Source organism: Alosa pseudoharengus, unplaced genomic scaffold (assembly GCF_046254945.1).
Source record: "Alosa pseudoharengus isolate Yale_2024_CS ecotype anadromous, Long Island Sound unplaced genomic scaffold, YU_APseudo_1.1 YU_APseudo_1.1_scf_23, whole genome shotgun sequence".
NCBI lineage: Eukaryota > Metazoa > Chordata > Actinopteri > Clupeiformes > Clupeidae > Alosa > Alosa pseudoharengus.
In genome coordinates, this window is record NW_027468685.1 from 29010340 (window position 1) to 29028297 (window position 17958).

Here is a 17958-nt window from a genome sequence, read left to right on the forward strand (position 1 = left end):
TATCTGTACTGTAAGCCGCTTTGGATGAAAAAAAAAAAAAGGCAGAGTCAAATGTTGCTGAAACTGGTCATTTTTGTCACTGTACATACTGGCTTCTCACTCTAGGGGTAGTTCCAGGGTACATTCACACTAGAGCCTTTGATTCGGACCTGAGTTCGTTTGGACCGTTGGCTTGGTTATTTTTGATGATCAAACTTGGATGTGGACACGAGACCTGACCTGAGTACACCAGACAACGGTGGCTGAGGTACAGTATGATAAAACTCTCGTGCGGTTCACTTTGGTGTGAATGCGATCTCTTCCAAACCCCAGGAAATAAATGTTCTTTTTGCGGTGTTGCCAAGCAATGTTGCTAAATGGAAGTTTGTGTTTATGACATAAATGGACCCGGTTCCAAGCCCGAAGCCCTAACCAGTAGGCCATGGCTGCCCCTGTTGCACCCGGGTTCGGTCCAGTTAAACGGACCAAATGTGAAGGCAACCCTAGAGTCTCTTCTCTGAGTGGTCAATGCCACTGCCACTCAGCTCCAGAGTCTGTTCCCTGACTGATGAATGCGTTGGGACATGACCGGTCCAACCCAGTCTCACTCCCTACTTGTCAAAGGTCTGACGCATGGTCAAGGGTCCTTGGCGTCAAATTCCAACGAGAAATGTGTACCTTCTGCGTTGTTTTCCGACGTGGGGGTCCGTCAGATAGACATTCATGTTAATCCCTCATCGTCAAATATAGACGAAAGGAAATAAATGTCCATCAAAGCTGATGCCGTCATGTTAGACTAATGATTTGTTTGAAATGATCTAAAAACAAAAATCGCAGACCATCAGACCTCTCTGAATGAATGAAAACTTCCCCTTGGAGTGTGTTCATACAGGACATGCAGAATCCTGCAATCAATGTCAAATCCAGCAAATATGTGTATGTGTACTGGAATGGATCACCACAGTATAGCACAATGTAGCTTACACAATGACAATATTTTAATAACTTTTCAACAGTATACACATTTAATTAAGCAGCATAGAGCACAATAGAGTACATTTAGTTATGTGTGAAATGGTGATAATAGAACTGGTATGTGAACTGAGGTATGGTGTGCGTGTGTGTGTGTGTGTGTGTGTGTGTGCGTGCGCGTGTGTGGATAGACACACTTGTATACAGCGCGTGTGTGCACAGTATGTGTTTGTTTATGTTTGATCTGGGTATTCACTGTCAACTGTGGTCTCACTGGGGCTGCAGAGTCTCTCCGATTTCAGGAGTTTGGGCAGCACAGTCATAAGAGATGTTGTTAAAAGTAAAGCCAAGATACTGAGATGACATAGGTGTGTAAACAAGGCAAGCTGCCTCTATTTTATTATTTCTATCCACAATAGGAAATACCATAGCTCTTTACTGCCATCTAATGGATTACAATATTGCCTACAGTTATACTTTACAGTAATCACAATCATTATTAATATTATTAGATTGTCACAACATTGAGTTGTTAATGCAAATAAACTAAATATTATACGTAATTTGTGACACATCTAAGCGCCCTTTGAACTCCACATGACAGTGCATCCCTTTTAAACTTGCCACCACACGCAGACACATTTAAATGCTTTTATTTGGATCATTTCAAGAGACATCACTGAACACTTAAGGATGAACAAAACATTACCATTTCCATATTTCCATGTACTAGACCTTTTTTTTTAAATTGTCCTAGAATTGTTGAGAAAATTGCTTTAAAAAGCTTAAACTGTTAATCATGTTGTTGGTTAAAAATGCGTCAGCCAAATGTAATGTATTGTAATGTAATATTTGTATGTTCTTAATGATGGCTAAAATGTTGATTGTCACTTAGCAGACACACACACACGCACACACACCACACACACATACAAATTCACTAAGTCTGAAGCTTTAAGGACAGCCACAAGATGCTAGAAAAAGTGCCTGAGGGATCTACAAATGAGAGAAGTTTAAATGGTTGGATGATGCAGTTTAAAATACTATCAGTAGAGGGCAATAGCATTATGTTGCCTTCAGGCAAGACACTAAGAAATCAGTTGGTTGAAAAGAAACAATATATATTCCATAAAAAAGGTCACAAAAGTACTTTTTATTTAAAGTTTCATAAAACTTTTTAACTTTTTTTGAAGGTTTTTTTTTCTTCTTACCTTTCAAAATAATTATTAGGAACCCACAACACTATACCTTGGTTGCGGAGGGTTTCTTGTAAACCAAAGAATGCATACCCTTCATGTGACCCACTTAACCTACATCATCCCCATCAATCTTACCTCTCTTTCTTCCCTGCCAATGAAGTGGCCCTTCACTAAACCTTCTCTGGGACGGCCCTGCATTGTTAGCTGACTCTCAGTGGACCTGACGAGGCTGTTGTTGAATTGAGTCCTTGTACATGTAGGTTGTAAAGTCGCATGAGAAAGCACTTGTCAAAGAGTCATCAAATACTGGTCAGTGGTCAGATTATAAAATCTATACTGAAAATTCATGAATATGTTCTGAATATGAAGTCTGTGTTTATTAGGCCTTTGTCTGTGTGGGTGTGTTTACAGTATGCATGTTTATCTGAATGCCTGTGTGTGTGTGTGTATGGCTCACTTCCTCTTGCCACCAAGACATGTCATCCTTCAGTAACACTACCCTGTCTCTCTGACACTGTGATCAGCAGAACCGGAGCGCCACAGGGAACTGTGCTCTCTCCAGTCCTGTTCACCCTGTACACATCTGACTTCTGCTACAACACCGAGTCATGCCACAGGCAGAAGTTTTCTGACTGCAATTGTGGGGTGTATCAGGGACGAGCAAGAGGAGGAGTACAGGAGCCTGGTGGAGGACTTTGTGCAATGGTGCAAACTCAATCACCTTCAACTCAACACTTCAAAGACCAAGGAGATGGTGGTGGATTTCTGCAGGTCTAAGCCCGCTCTGCTACCAGTCTCCATTGATGGGGTCAATGTGGAGGTGGTAAGCACCTACAAGTATCTGGGTCTCCACCTGGACAATAAACTGGACTGGTCAGCCAACACTGACGCACTCTACAAGAAAGGGCAGAGCCGGCTGTACTTCCTGAGGAGGCTGCGGTCCTTCAATGTGTGCAGCAAGCTCCTCAGGATGTTCTACCAGTCTGTTGTGGCCAGCGTCCTCTTCTATGCAGTGGTATGCTGGGGAGGAAGCACAAACAAGAAGGATGCTGGGCGACTTGACAGGCTGGTAAGGAAGGCTGGCTCTGTAGTGGGAGCTGAACTGGAGTGCATCACTTCAATATCTGACAAAAGGACACTGAACAAACTGATCAACATCTTGGACAATGAATGCCATCCACTCTACAGTACTATTAAAAAGCAAAAGAGCTTGATCAGCTGGAGACTTCGCTCACTGCCATGCACAAGTGAAAGGCTGAGGAAGTAATTTGTCCCCAGGGCCATTGAACTGTTTAATGCTTCACTAAAGGGAAGAGGAGAGATAGACTTCTCTGCTTAGTCTGTCTGCCTCTCCACCCTCTCCATGTTTGAGTACTGACTGCCCACTACTGCTTTACTACTGTTTTACTAATGTCCAGCCTAATGTTTTTACTACTGTTTTCCTGCTACACTGTTTTTCATGCTATATTAGCACACATGATCAATGGCTTCTGCTACAATACTGAATGGCTGTAACCCTATTACCTCAACCTGTTCTTGCACTGCACATAGTTTTTTATATTTTTTTATATTACCTTGTCTACATTATACTTTACTCTCCTATTTGTCCATATTACTTCGAGTAGGACTGAGGAGTGTACTGTACTGCACTGTGTACTGAGGACTGTACAGTCCTACCTAATAGGCCTACTCGAAGCAGATAGCGTTGTCTGATGGCTCTTTGACCCTCCATTGTCCTCACTCTTCTCTGATGGCTCAAGTCATTTTACCTTGTCTGCCTGGCTTGTAGCTCCTCCCAGACACCCCACCACAACCCACTCCACCCCACCTCTGCCTCCGCCTCCTCCACCCTCCCTGAGCAGGGCCCCCTGACCCCCAGCTGCGCCGCCACTGCTGCAAACTCGGAGGGCCCAGAGCTAATCTTGAGCAAATATCAGAGGAAATCCATTCAATTTGTTGCTGCCACTTAACCTCCGCTCCATAAATACAACGTTCGCCTTTTTTTAATTAGAGGCCGCAGCGGAGTCTTGCTGAGCCGACCACAATGACAGGTAGCCTCCGCGAACGTAATGAGCAGGTTGCGCAGGATGTCACGGCGATTATTATTACCGCGAGCATCTATTTGAGCCTCATTGGTCACATGGGTGTGTGTGTGTGGGGTGGGGCGGGGTGGTTGGGGGGCGCTAGGCCTTAATGGATGAGTAAGGGCAGGGGCACGATTATGTAGCTAATCATCTCGATCTCTTTCGCTTCCTTTGACTGCGTCCTTTTAGGGCAGGCTCCCCATGTCGTTGTCACAATGTGCCATTCAGAGTTACCTTCCGTGCCTCTGTCCAGCAGGTCCATAAGGAAGGCGTCCATCGCTTTAATCGTTCATCCCTGCGTCCCACGGGGACAGAGAGAAGAGAGCGTCATTAAAAGCCCATTACGCGGGCGGCCGCGACTCGGGTTTCGGCCTTGTCCTCGTACACCATCCTTTATCAGTATCTGTGTGTGATGCACTCTCGGGGGCTGTATCTGGCATCTCAGAACGGTAATCTCCTTTTGCCCGAGAGAGTAGATGGGTTTCTTCTGAGGCACACACAGGCAAACACACACACAGACACACACACACACACATAAACGCATACACACACACAAACATACACAAATACACACACATACACACAGACACACCCTCACACACACATGCACACACACACACACACACACACACACATACTAGCTGGGAGAGTAGAAAATGATTAGTGTAAGGATGACATTTTATGCTACCGTCTGCATATTTGCTAAAACAAACTCGTAGTAGTTTCTTTCCATCGGTAAAGCCACAGTGCCCAGGACCCCACTTTGCCATTCTCGTCAAAGAAGCTGTCCGATTCCAAATGTGAACCGCAGCCAGCTGCTGCAGTCTTCTCCAATCACTAACCCCGGAAAAAAAAGACGGCTAATTATAGGGCATTCGGGAATGACATCACCCCGAAAATGAATAACCTCATTTGGCTTTCCTGTGATCGTCTGTGGCCTGAGTGTGTGTGAGTGTGTGTGTGTGTGTGGAAGAGAGAGAGAGAGCTGGTCTCTGATGTGATGCCTGCTTGGCTACTGTGTGATATATATATATATAGCTGAACAAAGATATCTCTGGCCAAGTTGACCAAAAGACATTTTCTTGCAAAGATCGTGCAAAAATGCCGAAACGGTAAATTGAGGGGACTGTCACGTCGGTTGACCGGACCTTATAGACGTTTCGTCAATCAGATCCCCAAATAGATGCATGAGCACACAGGGAAGGTCATAGTCGGTCGCGGTGGGACAAACGTCGGCACGCATATACAGTCCGACCACAGGAAAAAAGACCCACTTTCCAGACAGATTTCATATTCCTGGCAACGGGAGCGTTTAGCCCCGGAGAGTTTGTTATGATATTCTGCACTCCTCCCAGGGCAGTCCATGGGCATCTGAGGAGATCCCACGGGTCCATTTATTTGACTTTTGTCTTTGGCAGCCCTTAAATTACGCGACGCAGTACAGCAGAGCAGTCCTCGGCCTCATCCAGCACACCATCCCGGTTGGTTCCGTCTGGCATGAACTCTTCACCTAAGTGTCATCTGGGCCCCGCGCCTCTATGTCGTCTTTGTGTGTGTGTGTGTGTGTGTATGTATGTGTGTGTGTGTTTCCTGTGCCTCTGTGTTGCCTTTGTCCCTTTGTGCCCAAAAAGCCCTCACCACCATGACCCTCCACCCACCCACGCATACATGCACTGCCCCTTGCAACCCCCTACTGCCCCCCTTCAAGCCGCAAAAAGTTCTGGCTCAGTCCACTTTTCCAGAAGTCTGCCCAGAACCACAGGCCACTTCTAGAGGGGAGACAAAGAGACAAACACAATTTGGCGTGCGAGCACGGGGACTGAGGCCCAGGACCCAGGCGTGATAGTCACTTTTACTGAGAGAGAGAGAGAAAGAGAGAGAGAGTGTGTGTGAGAGAGAGAATGTATGTGACAGATAGAGAGAGAGGGTCAGAGAGAGTGTGTGTGTGTGTGTGAGAGAGAGAAAGAGAGAGATAGAGAGAGAATGTATGTGAGATAGAGAAAGAGAGTGTGTGTGCGTGTGTGAGAGAAAGAGAGATAGAGAGAGAGAATGTGTGTGAGAGAGAGAGAGAGAGAGGGAGGGAGGGAGAGAGAGGAATTTTGTGAGGGAACAAATGTAGTTTTATAGCTACCTAGCTAAAAGAGTTAATTACATATGGTCAGTTGACGTGGAATCCTTTCTGTAGGCTGTCTGCGAACAAACGCTGTGGTTTTTTGCAAGCTGCCTATTTTACCTTCCATCGCCTGGGTCCTCTGGAGAGCACAGCCACACACACTATACATCGACAAGTGCCGAAAAGCAGAGGAAACGAGAGGAAAGAGGAGAGGAGAGGAGAGAGGAGGACAGGAGAGTAGTTAAGGAGTGGGGAGGAGGAAGCATAGTGGAGAGAGGAAGGAAGGAGTGAAGCAAGGAGTGGAGGATAGGAGAGAAGGAGAAGAGAGCTAGAGGCAAGGAGTGGATGATAGAAGGAGAGGAAAGGAGAGCAAGAGGCAAGGAGTGGAGGATAGAAGAGAAGAAGAGAAGGGAGGGGAGAGGAGAGGCTAAGCAGGGGAGAGGAGACAAGGACTCTCCAGTGAAGCAGAATGAAAGAAGCCTTGACCGACTTCACCTCTGCCCTGAGCCCAGGGGGAAAGAGAGAGGGAGAGAGGAAGGTAGAGAGAGAGAGAGGGGAAGGGGAGGGAGAGAATCTGACAGAAGGGGAAAAAGAGTGGAAGACTGAGAAATTGAGAGAAAGTACAGTTTGTCATCTCAGCCAGAAATGTAGTGGAGGCTGAACGCAAGTAAACACAGTTTATCCACCTCTGAAATTTCAGAAATAAGAGTGTATCCACTTCTCAAAACAGTTTATTCACCAACTGCAACTTTTAACATTCAAAAATCACACTGTATTATCCACATTCACAATATGTACACTCATCAACACTCTAGGAACCATGTAACACCACTAGTATTGTTATAAACATTGGACGATAACCTCCACCATCATCAAACATGTTCTGAATGCCTTTTTTAAAAATTTGATACCGCAGGACGCAGTCCACCTTACCGTGATCACAGAATTCATAGTTTACCCACCTCCTACCACTACAGCCCTGATCTCAGCTGCACACAACATAAAGTAACGTAAGACCTCACCGTGATCACAGAATTCATAGTTTACCCACCTCCTACAGCCCTGATCTCAGCTGCATACAACATAAAGTAACGTAAGACAGTGTGGCTACTATTTAACAGTGTGCATGAGACACATCAAATACACATTTACTGTCACACATAAAAGCCTATGATAGCACACAAGTAATACAGAAATGAATTATAAAGAAAGTGCATAGTACTATAGAAATTAATTCTATAGAAAGTGCATAGTACTATAGAAACAAATTCTAAAGAAAGTGCATAGTACTATAGAAAAGAATTCTAAAGAAAGTGCATAGTAATATAGAAATTAATTCTATAGAAAGTGCATAGTACTATAGAAATTAATTCTATAGAAAGTGCATAGTAAGTGTAGCCTGACGAGCCAGACCCACATTAAAATGTAGGGTCTGGGCACTCACCGTTCGCAGTGCTCAGTCCGAGGGGCGGGATAATCAGTTGTCTTTCAAATTCCCTCTGCATGCAATAGGACAGCGGCAGCGCTATGAGTCCCATGTGTTTCCCACCAGCGGAGCTAGTTGGCTAGTTCAAATGTTTGCCAACTTAATAAAAGCTTAACTCGTGTCACACTGTTTGCCAACAGCAACATCCATCTTATTTGTTTTCAAGTAGCAGGGAATTCAAGCCAAACCGTTACAACTCTGCCATCAATCATTATGTTAAGCCCACCTAACGACTCTATACACGATTTCATTGGCCTGATTGAATTTCGATTTCTGGAGCTCACAAGCCAACGGAGAGTTGCTAGACTAGCCCCGCATCTAGATTTCTAGGCTATAGTAAGTGCATACTACTATAGAAATGAATTATATAGAAAGTGCATAGTAAGTGCATACTATAGAAATGAATTCTATAGAAAGTGCATAGTAATATGTATTGTACAGATACGTAAGTGGGAGAGGGGGAAAGGAGATGGGGGATGGGGGTAAAGATCAAGATAAAGATAAGACTTTATTTGACCCCACACTGGGGAAATGTACAAAAGCCAGGGAAGATGGATCCAGCAATAATAAGAATAAAAATAGCAGAAATGTTAAACAATATCAGAATTAAAAAAATAAAATGTTGAAAAGAATATGATGGTGCACACATAGCCTAAACAATATGAAGGAAGAGAGGGGAAGAAACGAGAGATTGGAGATGAAGAAAGGAGAGAATGACAGGGAAAGAAAAAAGGAAAGGATGAGAGAGGGGAAAAAAGGAGAGAATGGAGATGAAGAAAGGAGAGGATGAGAGAGGGCATCAGAGGGAGAGGAAATAAGAGAGTGTGGAGGAGAGAGACAGAGGAAATAGAGCAGGAGAGAGTGACAGAGACGGAAGAGAAAAAGTGTGTGTGTGTGTCTGTGTACACTTGCATGTGTGTGTGCACATTTTTTGTCTGTGTGTTTGTGTAGATGGGTGCGCGTGTGTGTGTTCTATTTATATGTGTATGCAGGTTTTCTATGTGTATTATGTGTGTTGTATTATGTGTGTGCAGGTTTTCTATGTGTACTGTATGTGTGTGTTGTATTTGTATGTGTATGCAGGTTCTCTGTGTATGTGTGTGTGTTGTGTGTGTTATATTTGTGTATGCAGGTTTTCTGTGTGTATGTGTGTGTGTATGTGTTGTATTTATATGTGTGTGCAGGTTTTGTGTGTGTGTGTGTGTCTGTGTCACTGGGCATCATGCATGGCCCCTCTTATGCTCCTCTACCCATGACTCTTCAGCTTCCCCATTGCAAGAAACCGTGCCAGGCTAAAAATACCAGGCGGGTGTTTACAGTTCCTCTATGCAGGGGCACACACACAGGGCTGTGTGTGTGTGTGTGTGTGTGTGTGTGTGTGCATGTGCGTGTCTAGTATGTGTATGTTTTCCTGTACACCACTCACTGACACATCTGTGTGTGTCTATGTCTGTGTGTGTACAGTATGTGTGTGTGTGTCTGTGTGTGTGTCGTGAGAGTCACTCATGAATAAGAGTACAAATAGATGTAGCTATGAATTCATTCAGACCTGAGGACCAGAGGACCTGAAGGTAAATATTGTACCATGGAAAAACAGAGCCTGAATTAGCTCTCAAGACACAGTCACTCAGATAGATATACTCCAGCCCTGCGACACCACAGACTAACACACGCACGCGCACACACACACACACGCATGATTATACACAAACAAACTCAAACGGAAGGGGACAGGTTCTAAAGAGACTCAACAGATATTAAAACATTCAAAACTAGATGTACCGCAGAGCGGTACAAAATATGACCGCCGCCCAGTCCAGCACATGTTTTCCACAAAAATAAGTCACGCTGAAAGGCATATATGATTCTAACTGTCTTACTGAATTGCATTATGCACACTCAATTCTCACTGGTATCTGCTAGACAACAAGTACCAAAACATGATTAGTTCATAGATTTCACATGTAATATACATTTTATACAACCCCACCCCCATCTTGCCTGTTCATAATTCTGAGAAATTCTTGAATTGTGTGCATGTGTGCGTGTACATGTTTATGTTTATGTGTGTGTGTGTGTGCGTGCATGTGCTTGTGTGTTTGCCTGTTTATATGCCTGTGTGTGTGCATGTGCATGCATGCATATATATGTCTACTGTGTGAGTATGTGTCATACGTAGGATTACTGTGAATGTATGTGTGTGCGTGTGTATCTGTGTGTGCATATGGAATGGGTTTACATGACCCCTGGAGGCAAACATACGCAAAAAAATGGTCATCCTAGGCCCTACGGTTCTCAAGATATTCACAGAAAACTGTGTCTGCCCTACCCTCCTTTCGGGGGGTCCAGTCCAGCGGTGGGGGCTACAGATCAAAATGAAAAGCGATGGTTCCATGCTATCCATGTGGGGTTACATGCCCACCAAGTTTCGTGTACCCCGGTCTTTCAGTGTCCCGGAAATCCTTGACGGAAATTTGGACATGCGAAGAAATCCTTGTTAGTGTACGGTCACTAAACACATAAATTATTTTATTGAAAGGCCCCCCATGAACGAAAGTCCACGAAACTTGGCATGCATTCGGAGGGTGTCATAATGATCCTACACTTTCAATTTTGTGCAGTTTTGACCATGTCAGCCAGAGATATTGTGATGAAAACACCTAATGTTTTGCTTTTTAATTTTTAACTAGGTGGCGCTATACATGAAATAAGTGGTAATGGGATAGGTTGACATGCCCCCTTAAGACCAACATACAAAAAAAAGGTGGACCTCCTAGGCCCTACGGTTCTCGAGATATTCACAGAAAACTGTCTCCGGCCACCTACAGGCCAGTTGGTGTATACTAACATAAATTAATTTACTGTATAAATATCCGAATATCCACCGTGTTTTGTCGACATTACGTTTAGAAGATGCATAATTCCACCCAAACAGTACCGTTTAGTTTGTAAAAAAACAAACGATAACTTTTCTCTGACAGAAAACCACATAGTTCGTATGCTTATCCTATGTATCGCCGGGATTCACACCACTCAGCGTGTTCAGGAAGCTCTCCTGAGTACGTAGACACCAGTGACAACTTTGTGTGACGTACCGTTGTCGAGAAACACGTGTTAGAAGCATGATAGCCATGCGAGCTGGCTAATGGATAAGTTAGCTTTGATTGACAATAGCTCTGGCCTATGACAAGCTACGAGGATGGTTCAAAGATCGTCTTGTAGCCAACGAGTAGACCTTTCGAATGACGTATGGTACAACCACCTCCGGTGAGGGGAACTCTGGGAAATTGAGTCCACCTTCGTTGTGCATAACGATAGCTTACTAGTACGACCGGCTCGTCAGAGGAATACAGTCGCAATTTTTACAGTTAGATAGATAGATAGATACTTTATTGATCCCCAAGGGTAAATTCAAGGATCATTTGGATCTTTTGAAGAAGAAGAAAGCAGAAAACATGCCGAAAAGACAGGCAAAGAAGAAGAACGTGGAGGTTGAACCAGCTGAGCATTTCCACACAAAAATGGCTCTAAAGGGGTCATACTTCATTGTACAAACATTTCCTTAGATATTTATCTTCACAACACCTGGGAGTGGGCCTCTGATGTGTTTCAGTGGCCCTTTTAGGGACTTTCACATCTGAAATGTGGCCATTTCCAGGGATTTACATAACCGCCTGAAAGAAAAAGCAATATTCCAGCTACTGTAGCACCTTGACAGTACATAACAGAGTCATTCTGACAGTTTCTACAAGGTCTCAGCTTTCAGGGGATACCAGGCATTTGATGATAGGTCACAGTATGAGGACACAGGAGCTATTACAATAGACGCTGTGCAATTTCGGGCAAAATCCCAAAAATAGGCCCATATGCATATCAGGACACTAAATAGGATTCATGCATTATCATACTGGTTATGTAACCATCTAACCACTTTGTAACATATACCTCAGGTGGCTCTAAATACCATGTTCTATTCTCTGTATATAGACCTTACTGTCCTGTAACTGACCCCAGGTAGATGGGTCAGGCCCTTGAGTCGTGGATCTGCTTGAGGTTTCATGCAGACATCCCAAGTCTCCCGGAAGTTCCGGGAGTCTCCCGCATGTTGATATCGGCTCCCTGACGCCCGCAAATTAGATACAATCTCCCGGGATCTAGAGCGAGCGATCACACAGACTGAGACTTAAAATCGCGTGTGCATCTGAGTGTAGCGCGCACACGAAAGGGGGGAGAGAGGGGTGTTGCGTGTGTGCCTGAGCGCATCCAAGACAGAGATCATCCTGATTGGCCTGTTTCGCTAAATCAACCAATCAGTTTTCAGTGTAGGCGAGCTTTTTATCTCTTCTCCCAAACGTAATCAGTGAAGTGTATCTAGGAACAGGAGCGTCATGGCAGAGTCAGTGCCCCCAAAAAAGGAAAATGTAAGACCCATTTCAAAGTGTACCCTTGTCTCATAATCATACGAGTAAAAAAGAATGATAGGCCTAGTTTTGCACTGCACTATTTGTAACAGTGACCTTAGCATTGCCCATGGCGGGTTAAATGATTGCAAAAAACATGTTGAGGTGAGTTTAACTAGTGTCAATTCATGTGCATATTATTCAGGCCTATACTAGATGGCTAGTTGCCAAGGCTACATGAAAAGACCAAACTACCAAAATCTACATTTTATTTTCACAATTTCTATCTATAGGCCTTCCTTATTTGGTGTGCTGACTAGACATTATTGAACAAACATATTAATCTGTATTTCAGTAACTAAGTAGGCAATTTTTTTTATTATTAATATTATTATTATTTATTTATTTATTTATTTTATTTTTAAATATATATATTTTTTTTTTTTGGGTTGGGGGGGGGGGGGCTTCGTGATACCTCCCTGAAATTACTTTTTGCAGGTTGGGATGTCTGTTTCATGTCTGAATGTTTAGTACTCTGTAAAGCGCCATGAGACATGGGTAATGTTTTGACGCTCTATAAAGTGAAATTAAGTTGAAATTGAAATTCTGAATGCACACAGGCAAGCAAATGTTTGGGCACAAGATACAGTGCCTGCTCCAAAGATTTTTTAATCACTATCACTGGGATGGAGGCAAATTGTTGATGGGCAATGGGCTCCTGTTCTGTCAAAACTTCCACCAGCACCAGAGGCTGTTGTGGAGCTTGTGAAGTGCTGTTGTCTTGCCAGCCAATGCAGTAGAAGGTTTTCTTGCAAGAGTAACCATTCACACAACTTTGCAGGTGTGAAGGCTCTGAGGAGATGTGCACCAATATTAAAAAGACAGTGACTATGGAGCTAAATTTGTCTCAATAATATTTGTATATGCGCAGAGGGGGATCCACAAATATTTCTTGATTTGCATGTGTGTTTTGATATCTACAAATAAAAAAATCATATTTGTAACTCGTATATTGATTTTTACAAATATAGATGTGCATTTGTAAATAAAATGCCATTTGTAAAACCGAAAATTTTATTTGTGAAATGTGATTCTGCATTTGTGGATCACCAGCACACACAGTTTTCGTTTTCGCATTTGTGGATCAGCATTTGTGGATCACGTATTTTTGAGACAAACTTCACGGCAGAGAGCAGCCACCCAGATCCACAAGTAGCCTGCTGACACTTTCTAATCCAGTAGATGGCAGTGTTGTTCTATGGGACTCATAACTCACAGAGCTAGCGAAATTATTTCTTAAATCTAACAAGTTATGCCTTTTACAACAAGCTTTTTGATGGACCACCAATCTTTCCTGTCTGCCCGAATTAACGATACAAAATGTGGAGCAGTGGGCCAGTACCAACTGCAACATCCCCCGGGCTGATACAGTAACTGGATCGAAGGTTTTATCCACGGCATTGAAGGTAAGAATGGACGCCAATTTGCCTCAATTTCTGCTAGCTTGTAGCAGCTAGGGGTAGTAAGCTTAGCTGTGATATGGAGTTGTTGACTGTCTGTACTATGTTAGATTTTATGTAACACTTAACATGCCTTTAATCGACAGTTAATAGGAGCCCATCACACATATTTGTGAGGGCTAGGTATTTTCCCTCGGTGCGGAAAATGAGGCACCTTACAACATAGCTTACAGGTAGCATAGTGCTAAGTGGACAAACTGCTCAGTTCGCATAGCAGTGCCACAGTTAAACCAGCTTGCTAAATGTTCATTATGAGTTTATATCAACAATGTACCTTTCCCTGTCTGACTGAAAATAACATGTGTATTTTATCTTATTAACATGTTATCTGTAGTATCACATAAGCCTCATTGATATCTACTCAAATATGATTTTGTTTCTAATTAGCAAAGCCAGACAGGGCTAGGTGCATGTTGCTATTTTTTTTTTTTTTTAAATTTTGGTCAAACTATTATTTTATTTGGGGGGGATTTTTATTGCAAAATGGTATAATACAAAGTGGTACAAATGGTATAAAATACAGTTAATTAAATGTGTACAGTAAAGTAACAATGCATGAACATGTTGCTATTGCTTGTTGACAATGATAGTATAATGACAGTATAACTATCAGGTAAGTCATAAGGTAAGGTAAGTATTAACATTCATGTTAAGATAAGAGTTGCTCAGTTTTTGGAGCAGTGTAGCCAGGGTTGAGGAAGGTTCTTCAAAATGTAATTAGTTTACAAATCACTTGTCTGTTTAAAATTGACATTGGATCCATACTGTTCAATCTTAATATGAGCTTTTCCACAACCCTGACTTTTTTGTACAATGAGTGTCCAAGATATTACCTCTATCTTTCAAGTTGTGTTCGCAAGTATCACAGCTGTAAACAACCTACCACTACCAGCATGTAGCTGTAATATTTTCATGGCAGATCATTTCAATGCCAGATGTACCTAATTCACTGCACACTCAGTGTATGTGCGTGTGTATATATACACACGCACACACACATATGTATATGCCATATATTTGTTAATATCAACTCTGAAGTGTCAAGTGTCTAAAGTTTGATTATCTTTTCAGGTGGAGCCGTCACTTGAGCAGCCATTGATAAGGAAGACGCAGTGCAACTACTTCTATGTACAAAGTTACCTTTACAAACCTAGACCATTGTGCCTATCAATGTTTTTTGAACAGCCTGTTTTCTGATCTGGTTCCTTTTCCATGTTTACAGTATACAGGCAGGCCTTTTTACATTATTCCCCATACCAACTTCTATGTACAAAGTTACCTTTACAAACCTAGACCAGTGTGCCTATCAATGTTTTTTTTTTTTTTATGTTTTCTGATGTTCCGGCCTGTTCTGGTTCCGGTATATTAAATTATAGTTATGAAGGACATCATCCATGTGTAATACAATTGTACTTTATTCTTTAGATAGATAGACATCCAGTAGCTTATACATACACACACATACACGTACAAAATCAAATCACTCACAGGTATGTAAAAGTAAAGAGCATGAGAAGTGATTATAAGGTCTGACAGGGACTGATCCTGTGATGCATTGACCATGATAAGGTGCTATGGTAACAATACAAGTTTGCATATTGTATAGATTCATAAAGATGAACAATAATGATGATAAAGTATTTGTATAGATTCGTGAAGATGAACAATAATGATGGTAAAGGTTTTGTATAGATTCATAATGATCTCACCATATTTTTTGCAGTAGGTTTCTGGGCCATAAACACAGCTTTAAATGTATCATAAAATGAAATCTGTTTATCGTCACCTTAAAAATTTGAAATCAAAAACTGTTTTTGTTGAAGCTCTAAAATGAAAAGTTCTTGATCACTGATGATCTTGCGGGCTTCCTCAAGTTGATCTTGAAGTGAGGGAGGCAGTGCAGCATATTCATGGTCTGGGTGCGGAGGGGGTGTCTTTACTGGAAGTATAAGAGAAACATATTGATGTGTCCCATTAGGTCTTTTACAAGGATATTCATGTTCAATTCATGTAACCAATTACACCATGTCGATCATCGAGATCCGTGGAAACATTACTGGAAATCATCAACAGAGAAATACTGTCTCTACACAGTTAATAAATGCATTACAAACTAGTAACTTAATTCATCTAAACAACACTCCTCTCTGGTCTGACAGAACTCCATGCAAACACAGTTGGCACGGCTCCCTGTTTCAACTTGGTCATGCCAGTCTTGCTTTTCACAAGGCAGTCTGGGAGGAAATGCTCAGAGCACACTTGTGTATGTGTTTATCTGCATCAGCAAATAAAATGTAATCATATAAGCATTTATAGATGTATAATTTTATTGATCAGACTCAATGTGACTCCTGTACATCCTCCTCCTAGCTAGGAAAACTGATATGACGTGTTCCCTAGGTTAGCTTGTGCCTAGAAGCTAACAAGGTCACTCAGAATATGCTTATACTAGTGCATCTGTGGTGGTAGATTTTAATAACATAGGCTACTACTAATTTTGGACTAGGCTGTATATTTCAACAACCTGTCTCTCTATCTATTAAAACTAGCTAGTTCTAGTTAGCTGCTAGCGATACAAGCTAGTTATGGAGACGGCTCAGCCTTACAGCACCAGACATATAATAAAACTTACCTTAAAATTACGACCAGGATCCCTTTTGATGTTTATTATCCATTGTCGACGTAGTCCCTGATCTTTTTGGAAACGTTTGTCCTCTGTTTGATTTTTTCCTGTGTGTTGAAGTGCATCGGGAAACATAGCAGTGTGAGAAATCCCGAAAATGGTAAGTGTACCCCTCAGGCTCGGTGGAACGTTCAAGGCGAATGAACTGCAAGAACTGACAGTGTGAAAGGTTGCTAGGTAACTAAACAAACTCAAAGATCGTAATTCTTGATTTTCGCTTGCAAACTGACGGTTTTATGCGTTTACTAAACAAAGATTATGGAAATTAAACACCACTTTTCCATCAAAAAGCTTGTTGTAAAAGGCATAACTTGTTAGATTTAAGAAATAATTTCGCTAGCTCTGTGAGTTATGAGTCCCATAGAACAACACTGCCATCTACTGGATTAGAAAGTGTCAGCAGGCTACTTGTGGATCTGGGTGGCTGCTCTCTGCCGTGAAGTTTGTCTCAAAAATACGTGATCCACAAATGCTGATCCACAAATGCGAAAACGAAAACTGTGTGTGCTGGTGATCCACAAATGCAGAATCACATTTCACAAATGAAATTTTCGGTTTTACAAATGGCATTTTATTTACAAATGCACATCTATATTTGTAAAAATCAATATACGAGTTACAAATATGATTTTTTTCTGCGCATATACAAATATTATTGAGACAAATTTAGCTCCATAAGTGACAGTGGTGAGGATAAATACTTGAGTGACAATGACAATGTTTTGTTGAACTCTTCAATAATGAAACAAGATGCAGATTTTTTTTTTTAAATTTTCTATTTTTTCCATTTTTTCTCCAAATTTCTTGGCAAATGTTGCAATACATCTTTTTTAAATAGTCTGTATCTCACTTGTCTACCTTATTATGTGTATATTTATAAAAAAAAAAAACACTTTAGGCCTTTATATTATTTTTCTGCATATATTGTCCGCCATCTTGAATTTTGGCATTGAAAATGAAGAAAAAAATTGGAAACAGGTTGTTTTGTATTCAATGGGGTCCTAGCAAGTAAAAAATCAACACTTGCAAAAATCTATATGAACCGTTCCTAGAATTACACGATTCCCCATACTATAACTGAAACTTTATTGAATGCTACCTCTGACTAAGAATACATTACTTTGCACTTGTAGTTACTTGCACTTCAGTCTTTTATTTTGGAATCTTAAGAGCCATAAACATATATTGCAATGTTAAACAATTCATGTTTTTTCATTCAGATATGTAAATAAACATGTATAAGTGTAACGACTTCAATCACTTCAATCACCCACTCGTCAAGCCCAAGGACATTTCAACGTTCAGCATCGCCCACCTACTGATTACTTGTTTGCCTGCACCTGTATAGTTTACCTGCACCTGTGTTCACTAGATTGTCAGCACCTGTTTTGTTTACCTGCACCTGTATCCACTTATTTTCAGTTGTATTTGAACCCCTTAGTTTGGCTTGCACCTTGCAAAGTCTACTAGTTGCTATAGACTGCTCTGGTGTTGTTTGTGACTCTTCAAGTGTCATTGTGAA